The following is a 16,601-nucleotide window of genomic DNA, read 5'->3' as shown; positions in this document are numbered from 1 at the left end:
AAAAACGGGTTGAGATATCCGCAAAATTGTCCACAGGAAACACCTTAACCTTTGACCTCTGACCTCAAAAATTTAATGGGTTCTATTCTGGATGGACACAAAGGTTCCCTGAAATAAACAAACAAATAAATAAATAAATAAATAAATAAATAAACATACCGACCCGATCGAATGTATAACTTCCTCCAACTTCTTTAGTAATAATTATAATTTCTAGGAATAAGGAAGTGTCACGGGGTAAAATAATGATTTAATAACAGGAGTGTGCTCACAAGGCGGTAGCTAGCCGACAAGGGTTGATTCCCGCGGCACGCCAGGAGACAACGGTGTACACACCCTGACTAGGGGTACTAACACGACTTACCTGCTCAAATATCCCGTGGGGTTCTTATTTACTCTCCTTATGGGGCTGGAAGGCACATACGCACAGGCAAAAGGTTTACTAATAAAGCTCGTGTACAACTATGCACTAACTTTATTACACACAAAGAAAACACAGACAAATCTCACATACACACTCAGCTGAGCCTAGCGTTACTCGTGCTCGCACAAGACTAACCTGCCCTGGCTACACTAACAACTAGCTACTTAACTTGGTGCGGAGGGAGAAGAGCAGAGTTTCGTTGCACAGCCTTGCTCGAGGTGGCTGCAGCTTGTTCTTCCTGCCGTGGGTCCTCTCATCAGGCGCGTGATGTCGGCGGTAGATGCGGCTTTCAGGAAGAGGCCGCCGCGGACTCGACACACCCAAACTGAGACCCGGTGTGGGCTGTATCCCGAAGTGGCGAAGCCCAGGATCCCCACACTCCAGCAGGAGGAAAACCGCGTGGTGCCAAGAGGAGGCGAGAGTAGAGGAACGTCGCCCCGTGACCTCACCAGACGGCGGTCAGGTGGATAAGGAAGTCCCGAGACGCGGCGAGTGACCTGAAGTGACCCAACTATCCCGGCCGAGATGCAAAACGCTGCTGGCGCTGAAAAATACAACAGAGGGTGCTGACAGCACTCTGAGCAATACTGCCATAGGCAGATATCGTTACACTTTCCTGACGCGCAGCTATAACTTGCAAGTGCATGGCACCGCAATATAAACAGCGGAGCAAGCTACGTACATACACGTAGAGGAAATCAACAATCGCGGGCTAGCAACACAGGCCGCGGGCGGCAACAGCCCCCATGGCGGGAAGCACAAAGACAATACAAGACTTCCTCATCAACAGAGGAATAACTAGCTGCAGTAATGCACACTAATGTGCATCTGCAGAGTGGAGTGGTGACTCCTGAAAGTGCGTAAGCGCAGGTAAAACACAGCGGGCGACCCGCAACGAAAATGCACGCCTTGGCATCACTACGCTCGTCGCCTAGGCAACGAACAGGCTGAGTCATCGTGACCCGCCCCGCGCCTAGGTCACGTGACGAACTAGGAAAACGCGTCAACAGCTTCCCTATAACAAATAATATAAAAATAACTTGTCGCGAATCTAAACCGCGACAGGAAGAGACGAATAAAGAGAAAGAAAGAGAGGGAGAGAAAGAGAAACAAAGAAGAACCAAGAGAAAGACAAGAAAAGAAAAAAGAATGAAAGAGCAAAAAAACAAGAATTTAAATGAAAGTGTGAAAATAAAGAAAGAAGAAGGAAAGGAAAGAGAGCAATTTTGCTACCAGAACTCCATTAATTAGGTAAGAAGAGACAAGATGAGGCTTACAAACACACAAACACACACATTATCATTATTATTATTATTATTATTATTATTATTATTAATATTATTATTATTATTATTATTATTGTTGTTGTTGTTAATCTTGCTTCATGCAACTACTAATCCTCTCTTTCCTTCTCTTCCTCCTCCTCCTCCTCCTCCTCCTCCTCCTCCTCTTGACCTTAATCTCCTCTTCCGCTTCCTCTTCCTCCTCCTCCTCCACCTCTTAACCATAATCTCCTCTTGCTATTACTACTACTACTACTACTACTACTACTACTTCCTCCTCCTCCTCCTTTTTTCTCTCCTTTCCTCCTCATTTTCTCTCCAATTTTCATCTCTCTCTTTCTCCTCTATTTATTTTTATTGCTTTTTCCATTTCCTCCTCTTCATCATCCTTGCATTTAACCTTCTCTCTCTGCCTCCTCCTCCTCCTCCTCCTCCTCCTCCTCCTCCTCCTCTTCCTCCTCCTCCATTAGCAGATAAACGACATAAATCTTAGAGTGAGTTTTTGAGTGAAATTAAAAAAGCTCGACTGACATAAATTGCGAACATTTCCACGCTTTTTCTTTTTTTTATTTTCATTTTCTTATTTTTTTTCTTTTTTTTTTTCTTTTTTTTCTGCTGCTGGTGACGCTTAGCTAACTTAAGTGCGTGTAAGATTTGTGTTTTGCTTTCTCTTACTTTTCTTTTTTGTGTGTGTGTTTTTTTCATATTTCCTGTTTTTGTTTTGTTTTTCTTTACTGTGCTTCTAAGTTTGTTTGTTTGTTTTTGTTTTTTTTGTTTGTATTTTCTCAGTGTTTCTTTTTTTCACTATTAACGTTTTTATTTATCTATCTATTTTCTATCTATTACTATCTATTTTCTATTATCTATCTATTTTATATCTATTATCTATCTATTTTGTCTATTATCTATCTATTTTCTATCTATTATCTATCTATTTTCTGTCTATTATCTATCTATTTTCTATCTATTATCTATCTATTTTCTATCTATTACTATCTATTTTCTATTATCTATCTATTTTATATCTATTATCTATCTATTTTCTGTCTATTATCTATCTATTTTCTGTCTATTATCTATCTATTTTCTATTTATTATCTATCTATTTTCTATTTATTTTCTATCTATTTTCTATCTATTATCTATCTATTTTATATCTATTATCTATCTATTTTATATCTATTATCTATCTATTTTCTAGCTATTTTCTTTCTATATTCTATCTATTATCTATCTATTATCTATCTATTTTATATCTATTATCTATCTATTTTATATCTATTTTCTATCTATTTTTCTATCTTATCGTTTCTATTTCTATCTTGGTAGGGTTGTTTTTTTCATTTCTTTTAATTTTTCATTGTTCTTATTTATCTATTTTTCTGTCTCTTTCGTAACTCGTTTTTTTTTATTCCATTCGTCGTTTATTTCTCGTTCGTTTCAACTGTCATTTAATTCAAGTGTTTGTTGGAATCATTTGTTCCAAGTACGAATTATTTATTTTTAGTCTCGTGTTCAAGTTTTTCTTTCATTTCATATCAAGAATTTTAGTTTCATTCCATTTCACTCTTTATTTTTTCAAGTGTCAGTTTTATCCTCTTTCAGTGCTACATTCAATTCTATTCCAAGTGTTTGTGTCCTCATATTCCAGCGGCGTGGTTAGGAGTATTTGTTGCACGTGTATTTCAAATGTGTGTTTCAAGTGTGTGTTTCTATTGTATGTTTCATGAGAGAATGTTTCCAGAGTCAGTTCCGCTCCAGTGTGTGTGTGTGTGTGTGTGTGTGTGTGTGTGTGTGTGTGTGTGTGTGTGTGTGTGTGTGTGTGTGTGTTAACTCTCTCTCTCGCTTATTCTCTCTATCCCTTTCCTTTCCTTTCCTTTGTGTCTGTCTTTCTGTGTGTATGTGTGTGTGTGTGTGTGTGTGTGTGTGTGTGTGTGTGTGTGTGTGTGTGTGTGTCAACTCTCTCTCGCTTATCCTTTCCTTTCCTCTCCTTTTCTTTGTGTCTGTCTTTCAGTGTGTGTGTGTGTGTGTGTGTGTGTGTGTGTGTGTGTGTGTGTGTGTGTGTGTGTGTGTGTGTGTGACGCCGTTGGAATCACAAACTTAATTACTTCCTAATAATAATTTTACGTTCACAGAGCCGGAAAAATATTTACTCAAAGCGCCGGGGGAGTATTATTATTATTATTATTATTATTATTATTATTATTATTATTATTATTATTATTATTATTATTATTATTATTATTATTCTATCTTCTTCCTCTTCTTCTTCTACTTCTGCTTTTCCTCCTCCTCCTTTTTCTTCTTCCTCCTCTTCTTTTCTGCTCCTTTTTTTATTTTTTTCGTGTTTCCTTCTTTTCTCCTTTATTTTCTTCATTTTCTTCACTTGCTTTCTTCTTTTTCTTTATTTTCTTTTTTTTCTTCATTCATTCATTCATTTCTTCATTCGTTATTATTACTATTATTACTTATGAGAGAGAGAGAGAAAAGGTCATCTGTTTTGGTCATCCGGAAAAGTGGAACCAAGATGAAGATCTCTCTCTCTCTCTCTCTCTCTCTCTCTCTCACGGTCTCTGAGTTACGATATTGTTTCCTCTTTTCAGTTTTCTTCTTTTTTATTCTTCTTTTAATATTTTACTTTCTTTAACTTTACTTCCTCTTAATTACTTTTATCGTTCTTTTGTTTTTGTTTTTGTTTTGTTTTTCTTCTTCTTTCCTTCCTCCCTGTTTGCGTTTAGCTTTTGTTTTCCTTCACCATTTTCTTTTAATTCATGTATTGTTATTTTCCTTTTGTTTTCCTTCCTTATTTTCTTTTAATTCATGTATTGTTATTTTCCTTTGGTTTTCCTTCCTTATTTTCTTTTAATTCATGTATTTATTTTCCTTTTGTTTTCCTTCCTTATTTTCATTTAATTCATGTATTGTTATTTTCCTTTTGTTTTCCTTCCTTATTTTCATTTAATTCATGTATTGTTATTTTCCTTTTGTTTTCCTTCCTTATTTTCTTTTAATTCATGTATTGCTATTTTCCTTTGGTTTTCCTTCCTTATTTTCATTTAATTCATGTTTTGTTATTTTCCTTTTGTTCTCCTCTAAATTTCTTTCCTATTCTCTATTTTTTTCTTTTCCTCCTCCCCTCTCCACATTTTCTTTTGTTCCTTTTCTTTATCTTATTTTCTTTCATGCATTTTTTTCTTATCTTTTCCTTCTTTATTCCTCTCATCAATCTTGTTTTCTTTTATTTTCTTTTTATCGTGTATTTTTTTTCTTCAATTAAAACAAAACACACAAAAAATAATCATCTAGAAGAACAGTAAGCTTTTTTTTCTTTTGTTTTCTTTCTTTTCCTTAATTTTATGCTTTTTCTCTCGCTTTGGTTCTTGTATTAATTTTTTCCTCTCTTTCCTTCCTTCATTTAATTCCTTTTTCATCTATCATATTCGCTTTTTATCCTGTTTTTTCTAGTTTTATTCATTTTCCTTCTTTTTACATAATCTATTTGCTTTTTCTCCCTTTTCATTTCACTTTTTTTGCTTTTTCTCATTATTTTATTCATTTTTCTCTCTTTTTCCTTCCTTCCCTTAATTCATTTCTCAGTGAAGTGTTTCAAAAAGGTCTTCAATTTCATTCATTTTTCTCTTCTTTCTACATCATTTTCTTCATTTGTCTAACCTTTTCACTTCACTTTATTTGCTTTTTCATTATTTTATTCATTTTTCTCTCTCTCCTTCCTCCATTTAATTCCTTTTTCTCCTGTAAGGCTTCAATTCAGGGCTTCAAAAGGTCTCGTCACCAATATGAACCACAAACTGACTCGAACAGTGTGGCTTCATGAGAGAGAGAGAGAGAGAGAGAGAATTGTTTATTTGTTCCTCTGTCTGTTTATTATTATTATTGTTGTTGTTGTTGTCGAGGTTTACAATCAGGCTTCGTCAATACCAAGTCGATACAGAGTGATTGTGGGTTATCTTTTTGTCTTCTTTTTTTTTGTTTTTTTCTTCTTTTGTTTTCTCTTCGTCTATTGGTCTCTCTCTCTCTCTTAAACTTTTGTCAACCAGTGATGAATAGAGACTTTCTTGGGTACGTTTCTTCTACTACTACTACTACTACTACTACTTCAACTAATATGCTCTCTCTCTCTCTCTCTCTCTCTCTCTCTCTCTCTCTCTCTCTCTCTCTCTCTCTCCCTTCTCTCTTCCACCTTCATCTCCTTTCTCCCGTTTATCTTTCCTCTCTCTACTAATTATTCTGTTCCCTTTTTCTACTAACACAACGACTTTTTTCACGTTTAGGCCTATGGCTGGGGTAGGCCTCCTTGTGACGCAGGCAAGTGTTTATAGTGGCGCCATCTTGCTTGGCTCATGCTGCCCCCCGGAGCTCATCTTTGATCCTCTTTAGAGAGAGAATCCAGACTCTCTTTAACTGTATATCTTTTTATCTATCTATCTATCAATATATACCTCACCTTTATCACGTACTCCAATCTCCTCCTTTCTTTTTCTCCTCTCTTCTTCTTTTCCTTGTTCCCCTTTACTCCCTTCCCCCTCTTCCCATCTTCATCATGTTTCCCCTAACCTGCCTTTCGTTCTCTCACTTTCAACGCCTTCACCTGCTCTCTCCTCCCCTTCACTTGCTTAAAAATACGTTCTTGTCATGACACCCACGTTCGTTCTCGTTCTCTCTCTCTCTCTCTCTCTCTCTCTCTCTCTCTCTCTCTCTCTCTCTCTCTCTCTCTCTCTCTCTCTCTCTCTCTCTCTCTCTCTCTCTCTCTCTCTCTCACCTGTCCTTCCCACACTCACCTATCCTTTCCTCTCCTCCTCCTCCTCCTCCTCCTCCTCCTCCTCCTCCTCCTCTTCTTCCATATCGATCCTCTTTACATGTCGGTTTCAGTCCCCTTGTCTCTCTCTCTCTCTCTCTCTCTCTCTCTCTCTCTCTCTCTCTCTCTCTCTCTCTCTCTCTCTCTCTCTCTCTCTCTCTCTCTCTCTCTCTCTCTCTCTGATCTGTCCCTTCCATGCCTAGTTGAAAATACCTTGAGATTAACACCTTTTTTTTTTTTTTTTGTTCTAGTTTCCCCTTTTAAATTATATTCTGAAGGGGTTCTATTATTTTTTTCTTACTGTTTGTTGTTTTTTTGTTTTAGTATCTTCAAGAGTGGCTGAGTGGTTAGCGTGTCGGTCCCGCATTCGCCGCGTTCTGGATAATGCAGGTTCCAATCCACCGTTACCACCAGGGATTTTTCAGTCACCGGCGAGTGGCATAAGACTAAATTAGGATAGGTTCAAAGAGAGGAAAGGTTAGATTAGGTTAGGTAAGGATAGGCTAGTTCAGAGAGAGGAAAGGTTAGGTTAGGTTAGGTTAGTTCAAAGAGAGGAAAGGTTAGATTAGGTTAGGTAAGGTTAGGCTAGTTCAGAGAGAGGAAAGGTTAGGTAAGGTTAGGCTAGTTCAAAGAGAGGAAAGGTTAGGTTAGGTTAGGTAAGGTTAGGCTAGTTCAGAGAGAGGAAAGGGTAGGTTAGGTTAGGTAAGGTTAGGCAAGTTCAAAGAGAGGAAAGGTTAGATTAGGTTAGGTAAGGTTAGGCTAGTTCAGAGAGAGGAAAGGGTAGGTTAGGTTAGGTAAGGTTAGGCTAGTTCAGAGAGAGGAAAGGTTAGGTTAGGTTAGGTAGGGTTAGGCAAGTTCAAAGAGAGGAAAGGTTAGATTAGGTTAGGTAAGGTTAGGCTAGTTCAGAGAGAGGAAAGGTTAGGTTAGGTTAGGTAAGGTTAGGCTAGTTCAGGGAGAGGAAAGGTTAAGTTAGGTTAGGTAAGGTTAGGCTAGTTCAGAAAGAGGAAAGGTTAGGTTAGGTTAGGTAGGGTTAGGCTAGTTCAGGGAGAGGAAAGGTTAGGTTAGGTTAGGTTATTTTTCAGTCACCGCCGAGTGGCCTAAGACTACCCACATGCTGTCTTTTGGCCATATTTTCCTCTTTAAAAGCTTGTTGTCATGGGTACTATAATATTTCTCTTCCTTATTTTCCTTCCTTTTATTGTTGTTTTCTCTCCTGTTCTCCCTGGAGGTTGAAAGAATCAGCCGCCGTTGTGAATCCAAATTTCCAAAGGTTCCAATACTCCAGTTTGACTTCCGACGCTGTCCCTGCAATCAACTGTTTCCCAAGACGCGACAGCAACAAAAGCGACAGACGAGACACAGACGCGACCACACCAGGAACAGTAGGGACAGACGATGTTCTAATTTCGCCTCCATCATCGGTAAATCAACTTTTTCTTCAAGACTTTCCTTCCACGAAACATTAAACGGTCAAGACCTTTATGCCGCTAAACATCAGAACACATGGAGCGAAACAGAAACAGCAGCAGACAAGACAGCGGTACAACTTGCTTCCATCATCGGCAAATCAACTTTTTCTTCAAGACTTTCCTTCCACGAAACAATAAACGGTCAAACTTTTTCTTCAAGACTTTTGTGCCACGAAATTTTAAACGTTTTTCTGCGAATGGCACAAAACAGAAGCAGCAGACAGTGTTCTATTCTTGTTTTCATCGTTAGCAAATCAATCCGTTTCCAAGGCGTTTCTGCTTAAGGATATTCACTCTTCGACATACCGTACGTGTCATTAAGTTTTTTTTTATCGAATGAGGCAAAACAGAAACAGCAGACAGTGTTCTATCCTTGCTTTCATCGTTAGCAAATCAATCCGTTTCCAAGGCGTTTCTGCTTAAGAATATTCACTCTTCGACATACCGTACGTGTCATTAAGTTTTTTTTATCGAATGAGGCAAAACAGAAACAGCAGACAGTGTTCTATTCTTGCTTTCATCGTTAGCAAATCAATCCGTTTCCAAGGCGTTTCTGCTTAAGGATGTTCACTCTTTGACATACCGTAAGTGTCATTAAGGTTTTTTTTTATCGAGTGAGGCGGAACAGACACCAGACGACAGTGTTCTCATATGCCTCCACTTCCTCTAAACCAAGGCATTCATCCCTTCCACAGAAATAATAAACAAACCATTTTTTCTCCAAGACATTTCTAACAAGATATAAAATGGATGGATAGAAAAACAGAAAGACAGAAGTAGATGATGTTCTTAATTTCCTTTCTCTTCTTCGTTAAATCAAATCTCTTCAACACTGTCCTTCCTTGCACCAAATACTGAACGGAGAGGAAGCAAAACAGGGAGAGATACAATGTTTTAATTTGCTTCCATCTTCCCCGAATCAACTCTGTCTTAACGCCTATCCTTCCACTTCCTTCCTTCCTTCCTTCCTTCCTTCACTCCACAATACATTAAACAGCGAGGAGGCAAAACAGAGAGAGAGAGAGAGAATGTTCTAATTTGCTTCCATCTTCCCCGAATCAACTCTCTCTTGACGTCAATCCTTGCTTCCTTCCTTCCTTCCTTCACTCCTTCACTCCACAAAACATTAAACAGCGAGGCGGCAAAACAGAGAGAGATATACAACGTTCTAAACCTGCCTACATCTTCTCGCATCAACTCTTCCCTCCTCCCAACCCTTCCTTCCACAATACACACCACGGAGGCGGCCAAACAGACCCGCCGTTGTTATGCCAGTCCGTCCTTCACCTTCAGGCACAAAGCTAGCACACTATTTCCAGACGCGGCTGCTACTGATTGCGATGACCCTTAAACTCTTTCACGAGGGGAGCATCAAGACGCCTTCCTGGTCACCCAACCGTTTCAATGTAATTTCTAATGCTATTGTGTTTGTTGTTATTCAGGAAACGCTGCAATATCTAAAACAAAACATGTTATTCTAGTTGGCTTTCGTCTTCAGCAAATAGTTTTTTTTTTACGCAGTTCTCCATCTATCAACTTGACACAATCTTGCAAACACCTATCCCCTATTCTTCGACAACACTCAGCTGTCACCTTCTTCAACACTTAATATCCTCGCTCTATCCTTAGCTCAAAATCTCAACTGGAAACTTCACATCTCCTCTCTTGCTAAATCACCTTCATCGAGGTTGGGCGTTCTGTATCGTCTCCGCCAGTTCTTCTCCCACACATATATGCTTTCCATATATAGGGGCCTTTTCCGCCCTCGTATGGAGTATGCATCTCACGTGTGGGGGGGCTCCACTCACACAGCTCTTCAGGACAGAGTGGAGTCTAAGGCTCTTCGTCTCATCAGCTCTCCTCCTCTTACTGACAGCCTTCTACCTCTTACATTCCGCCGCCATGTTGCTTCTCTTTCTATCTTCTATCGATATTTTCACGCTGACTGCTCTTCTGAACTTACTAACTGCATGCCTCCTCCCCTCCCGCCGCCCCGCTGCACACGACTTTCCACTCATGCTCATCCCTATACTGTCCAAACCTCTTATGCAAGAGTTAACCAGCATCTCCATTCTTTCATCCCTCACGCTGGTAAACTCTGGAACAGTCTTTCTTAGTCTGTATTTCAAGAAGAGTGTATCTCTCCTCTCCATCCGAAATTGACCTCTCTTTTGGCTACTCTTTACTTTTATCTTTTATAGGAACGGCGAGTAGCGGGCTTTTTTATTTGTACTCTTTTTGTTGCCTTGAGCCGCATCCTTTGATGTAAAAAAAAAAATCTCATGCTATTGTTTTGGTTGTTATTCAGGAAACGCTTCAATAACTTAAGTAAAACATGTTATTCTAGTTAGCTTTCGTCTTCAGCAAATATAGTTTTTTCCGCAATTCAATTTTTTTCATCATTTGTACTACAAGATATTAAACAGAGACGAGAAACTAAAGCCAGCTGTTGTTTTTTAGCCTGTCTGTTTCTCCCCCTTAGCCGAGCAACCCACGACCGTTTAACATGCAGAAGGGAACACACACACACACACACACACACACACACACACACACACACACACACACACATCTATCTTTCTCTTTTCTTCTCAATCTTCAATCGTCTATACAGAAGCAACGAAGTCTATTGAGATATGTTTGATGTATTTTCTGACCTCACTTTCTATACCTTCGCCAAATTTAAGAAGGAAGGAATGGAAAGACGGAGGAAGGAAGGACAGAAAGGAAAGGAAAGGAAGGAAGGAAGGAAGGAAGGAAGGACAGAGAGGAAAGGAAGGAAGGAAGGAAGGAAGGAAGGAAGGAGAGACAGAGGAAGATGTTAAAACAGTCTGTCTTATGTCCTTCAAGTAAAGCGATCTGTTATTTCAAGGTATTTCTGCGGTGTTGAGTTGAACGTAAGGACACCACCACCACCACCACCACCACCACCACATGAAAGGCAAATGCAAGTCAGATACTGAGAGAGAGAGAGAGAGAGTAAGCTATCTATCGACAACATTCTAAGTCAAAGGGAGAGCCGGAGGGTGTGTGTGTGTGTGTGTGTGTGTGTGTGTGTGTGTGTGTGTGTGTGTGTGTGTGTGTGTGTGTGAGTGGGTGTGTGTATTTCGTCTTTGTTTACTGAAGGTTCTCTGAGCTGACCTTCGCTGGGCCGAATTAGTATTGAGAACCACCCGCATAATCTCTCTCTCTCTCTCTCTCTCTCTCTCTCTCTCTCTCTCTCTCTCTCTCTCTCTCTCTCTCTCTCTCTCTCTCTCTCTCTCTCTCTCTCTCTCTCTCTCTCTCTCTTATATATATACTGTTTGTTTGTTTCGTTGTTTACTTGTTTTCTCTGTCTGTCTGTCTGTCTGTCTGTCTGTGTTAATTATTCTGCATATACCTGTTGACTCTCTCTCTCTCTCTCTCTCTCTCTCTCTCTCTCTCTCTCTCTCTCTCTCTCTCTCTCTCTCTCTCTCTCTCTCTCTCTCTCTCTCTCTCTCTCTCTCTCTCTCTCTCTCTCTCTCTCTCTCTCTCTCTCTCTCTCTCTCATTTAGGTCGTCACGTGACCTAAATTGAGAAGTGACCTAAATAGAGAGAGAGAGAGAGAGATTAGTGTCGCCCTAATCTCCACTCTCTGCCTTGACGTTTATACTTCCTGACTTGGCTTATCAATTTCTTCTTCTTTTATCCTTCTTCCTTTTTCTCTGCGTTTCTTTTTTTTTTTTTTGGTTTTCTTCCTTTTATCCATCAGTTCTCTTTCGTGTCTTATTGTGTTTTTTTTTCTTCATCCATCATTCCTTCATTTTATTTCTGTGTTTCCTCTCTTTCTCTTTTTTCTTTGGGTATTTCAATATTTTTCGTACCTTCTTCAATCCTTCATTCTTTTCCCTCGTCTCTCTCTCTTAAACCTTTTCCAGCGAGTGAATAACAGATACTTTCTTGGGTACGTTTCCACAACAACAACAACTACTACTACTACTACTACTACTACTACCACTACTACTATTGCTTCTACTACTACTACTACCACTACTACTACTACTACCATTAATACTACTACCACTACTACCACCACCACTACTACTACTACTACTACTACTACTACTACGATTTCTTTTTTACGTTATGGCCTTTGACTGGGATAGGCTTTCTTATGGCGCAGGCAAGTGTTTATAGTGGCGCCATCCTGCCAGGCTCATCATGCTGCCCCCCGGAGCTCATCTTTGATCCACCTTAGAGAGAGAATCCAGAGTCCGGGTTGATGGGTGGCTTTCAGGATAGCATGTGGGTAGTCTTGGGCAACTCGGCAGGACTCGAACCCGCCGCCACGCTAACCACTCAGCCACCGCCTTCACCCTTCAATCTCCACGTTTTTCCCTTCTGGTAATATATATTTTTCTATTTTCTTTCTTCCTCTTCCTTTCATCTCTCATCATTATCTCTCCATCTTTATCTAATTTGTCGTCATCTTCTTCTCGTCTCGCCGCGGCTCAAAGCGTTTTCCGTTAATCTCTCTCTCTCTCTCTCTCTCTCTCTCTCTCTCTCTCTCTCTCTCTCTCTCTCTCTCTCTCTCTCTCTCTCTCTCTCTCTCTCTCTCTCTCTCTCTCTCTCTCTCTCTCTCTCTCTCTCTCTCTCTCTCTCTCTCTCTCTCTCTCTCTCTCTCTCTCTCTCCTTAATAATATGATCAAATCGCGTTCATTGATTCATACATAATTGATAAAACTAATTATTTTTCTTCTACTTTTTCTTCTTCTCCTCTTCTTCTTCTTCTGCCTAATTGCATCTTTCTTTCTTTCATCTTCTCTCTGTCTTTCCATCTTCTTCTTTTCTTCTTCTCTTCTTCCTATCCTCTTATTAAATCGCTAATTACTTGTTCTTCTATTTTTCTTCTTTTTTGTCTACTTCATCTTCTTTTATTTGATTTCCTCTATGTCTTTCTTTCTTTCTCTTCCTTTTTTTCTTCTCCTTTCTATTCATTAATCTTTCTCTTTTTTCTCTCTCTTCTTCTCTCTTTTATAGTATTATCAAATCGAGCTCATTGATTCAGGTTGATTAAGTGAACTAATATTTTTCTTCTATATTTTCTTCTCCTTTTCTTCCTCTCTTCTGCTTAATTACATCGTTTTTCTTTCTTTCATATCCTCTCTATCTTTCTTTCTTTCTCTCTTTTTCTTCTTCTTTTCTTCTTTCTATCTTCTTATCAAATCGCTAACTATTTTTCCTTCTACTTTTCTCCTTTTCTGCTTTTTTTACATCTTCTTTTCTTTTATCCTCTTTATGTCTTACTTTCTTCCTCTTCCTCTTTTCTTCTCTTCTTCTTCCTATCTTCTTATCAAATCGCAAACTATTTTTTCTTCTATTATTTTCTTCTTTTCTTCCTACTTCTTTTCTTTTATCTCCTCTTTGTCTTTTATTTCTTCCTCTTCTTCTCTTCTTTCTTTCTTCTTATCAAATCGCAAACTATTTTTTCTTCTATTATTTTCTTCTTTTCTTCCTACTTCTTTTCATTTATCTCCTCTTTGTCTTTTATTTCTTCCTCTTCTTCTCTTCTTTCTTTCTTCTTATCAAATCGCTAACTATTTTTTTTTTCAATTATTTTCTTCGATGTCTTTGTTTCCAGTCATCGTTAAATATCTATAATTCATTAGGTCATTATATTAAACATTTATCAATTTTCTTTCTTTCTTTCTTATTATAATTATCAAAGCACGTCCATTGATTCATATTAAACTAAGTGACTTAGTGAATTATTAATCTCCTGTTATTTTTTCAGATGTCTTTGTCTCTCCATTCACGCGTTAAATATCCACGTTAACTTAATATTGAATCATTATCTATTTTTTATCGCATTATCAAAGCACTTTCATTCATTAGTTTATATATAATTGAGTTGACAGTCATTTTTTTCCTGTTTAATGCATTGTTCCCGGTCACCTTTTAACCCGTCCGCTGCGATTGGCACGGATTTGGCTTTCACTGGTAGCCTGGTAACTATACTCCCAGGTCTTTCTCTGCCTCTGTGGTGGATAGTGGAGTGTTTCCCATGTGGTATTGGTGTGCTGGATATCTCTTCACTGGTAGCCTGGTAACATACACTCCCAGGTCTTTCTCTGCCTCTGTGGTGGATAGAGGAGTGTTTCCCATGTGGTATTGGTGTGCTGGACATCCCATCACTGGTAGCCTGGTAACTATACTCCCAGGTCTTTCTCTGCCTCTGTGGTGGATAGTGGAGTGTTTCCCATGTGGTATTGGTGTGCTGGATATCTCTTCACTGGTAGCTTGGTAACATACACTCCCAGGTCTTTCTCTGCCTCTGTGGTGGATAGTGGAGTGTTTCCCATGTGGTATTGGTGTGCTGGATATCCCTTCACTGGTAGCCTGGTAACATACACTCCCAGGTCTTTCTCTGCCTCTGTGGTGGATAGTGGAGTGTTTCCCATGTGGTATTGGTGTGCTGGATATCCCTTCACTGGTAGCCTGGTAACATACACTTCCAGGTCTTTCTCTGCCTCTGTGGTGGATAGTGGAGTGTTTCCCATGTGGTATTGGTGTGCTGGATATCCCTTCACTGGTAGCCTGGTAACATACACTCCCAGGTCTTTCTCTGCCTCTGTGGTGGATAGTGGAGTGTTTCCCATGTAGTATTGGTGTGCTGGATATCCCTTCACTGGTAGCCTGGTAACATACACTTCCAGGTCTTCCTCTGCCTCTGTGGTGGATAGTGGAGTGTTTCCCATGTGGTATTGGTGTGCTGGATATCCCTTCACTGGTAGCCTGGTAACATACACTCCCAGGTCTTTCTCTGCCTCTGTGGTGGATAGTGGAGTGTTTCCCATGTGGTATTGGTGTGCTGGATATCCCTTCACTGGTAGCCTGGTAACATACACTCCCAGGTCTTTCTCTGCCTCTGTGGTGGATAGTGGAGTGTTTCCCATGTGGTATTGGTGTGCTGGATATCCCTTCACTGGTAGCCTGGTAACATACACTTCCAGGTCTTTCTCTGCCTCTGTGGTGGATAGTGGAGTGTTTCCCATGTGGTATTGGTGTGCTGGATATCCCTTCACTGGTAGCCTGGTAACTATACTCCCATGTCTTTCTCTGCCTCTGTGGTGGAGAGTGGAGTGTTTCCCATGTGGTATTGGTGTGCTGGATATCCCTTCACTGGTAGCCTGGTAACTATACTCCCATGTCTTTCTCTGCTTCTGTGGTGGATAGTGGAGTGTTTCCCATGTGGTATTGGTGTGCTGGATATCCCCTCCCAAGGTGCAGGACTTTACATTCCTCTTCATTGAATTGTAGCAGACACTTTTTGTTCCATATCTGTAGCTTGGTGAGGTCTGACTGTAGGAAATCCGTAGTCAAGGGGTTCATTTTGTTTTTTTCCAGTAAAGGATACGACTCAAGGGCAGCAAAAAGGGTACAAAAAAAGGCCTGCTACTCGCCGCTCCCACAAAAGTAAAGAGTAGCCAAAAGAGAGGTAGGTATCTATATTAGAGGTTAGTATCTATAGTATGTATATCTATAATTTATAATATTAATCTTTAAACTCTCTTATCTTGTCTTAATTCTTTTATTTTCTTTGTTAATCTATTATCTCATATATTTGTTGCCTTATCTTACTATATGCAATTCTTTTTTAGTTTTATTTTCTTATTTCATATCTCATCTTATTTGTTCTCTCTAAGCTATCTTTTCTTTTTCGAATCTTGCCTTCAGTCTTAGTTTTAAATACCTATACTCCTAATAAACCTCAATGTCTTCTTTATATATTGTCATTAAGAAAACGTAGAGTTCTTGGAATGATGTTAAACCGAGTGACCTTAATATTTTTTTTCATCTCCTTCTCTTTCCTCCTCGCTAAAATATATATCTACTTCATTATCAAACCTTTTTTCATCTTCTTCTCTTTCCTCCTCGCTAAAATATCTATCTACTTCATTATCAAACCTTTTTTCATCTCGTTCTCTTTCCTCCTCGCTAAAATATATATCTACTTCATTATCAAACCTTTTTTCATCTCCTTCTCTTTTCTCCTCGCTAAAATATATATCTACTTCATTATCAAACCTTTTTTCATCTCCTTCTCTTTTCTCCTCGCTAAAATATATATCTACTTCATTATCAAACCTTTCTTCATCTCCTTCTCTTTTCTCCTCGCTAAAATATCTATCTACTTCATTATCAAACCTTTTTTCATCCCCTTCTCTTTTCTACTCGCTAAAATATATATCTACTTCATTATCAAACCTTTTTTCATCTCCTTCTCTTTTCTCCTTGTTAAAATATATATCTACTTCAGTATCAAACCTTTTTTCATCTCCTTCTCTTTTCTCTTCGCTAAAATACATATCTACTTCATTATCAAACCTTTTTTCATCTCCTTCTCTTTCCTCCTCGCTAAAATATATATCTACTTCATTATCAAACCCTTTTTTCATCTTCTCTTTTCTCCTCGCTAAAATATATATCTACTTCATTATCGAACCTTTTTTCATCTCCTCTTTTCTCCTCGCTAAAATATATATCTACTTCATTATCAAACCTTTTTTCATCTCCTTCTCTTTCCTCCTCGCTAAAATATATATCTACTTCATTATCAAACCTTTTTTTCATCTTCTCTTTTCTCCTCG

The 16,601-nt window shown here is 39.0% G+C and overlaps 1 long non-coding RNA gene across 1 annotated transcript; it reads left to right on the top strand.

The window, feature by feature from the left end:
* The first annotated feature begins 13,967 nt into the window (after positions 1-13,967).
* Positions 13,968-15,069, top strand: LOC126985676 (uncharacterized). The gene is made up of 3 exons (XR_007738897.1): positions 13,968-14,073; positions 14,271-14,666; positions 14,766-15,069. It is a non-coding gene; the product is annotated as an uncharacterized LOC126985676 (long non-coding RNA).
* The last annotated feature ends 1,532 nt before the right edge of the window (positions 15,070-16,601 follow it).

This window comes from Eriocheir sinensis, chromosome 60 (assembly GCF_024679095.1).
Source record: "Eriocheir sinensis breed Jianghai 21 chromosome 60, ASM2467909v1, whole genome shotgun sequence".
NCBI classification, from domain to species: domain Eukaryota; kingdom Metazoa; phylum Arthropoda; class Malacostraca; order Decapoda; family Varunidae; genus Eriocheir; species Eriocheir sinensis.
This window is presented reverse-complemented; position numbering and strand designations above follow the sequence as displayed.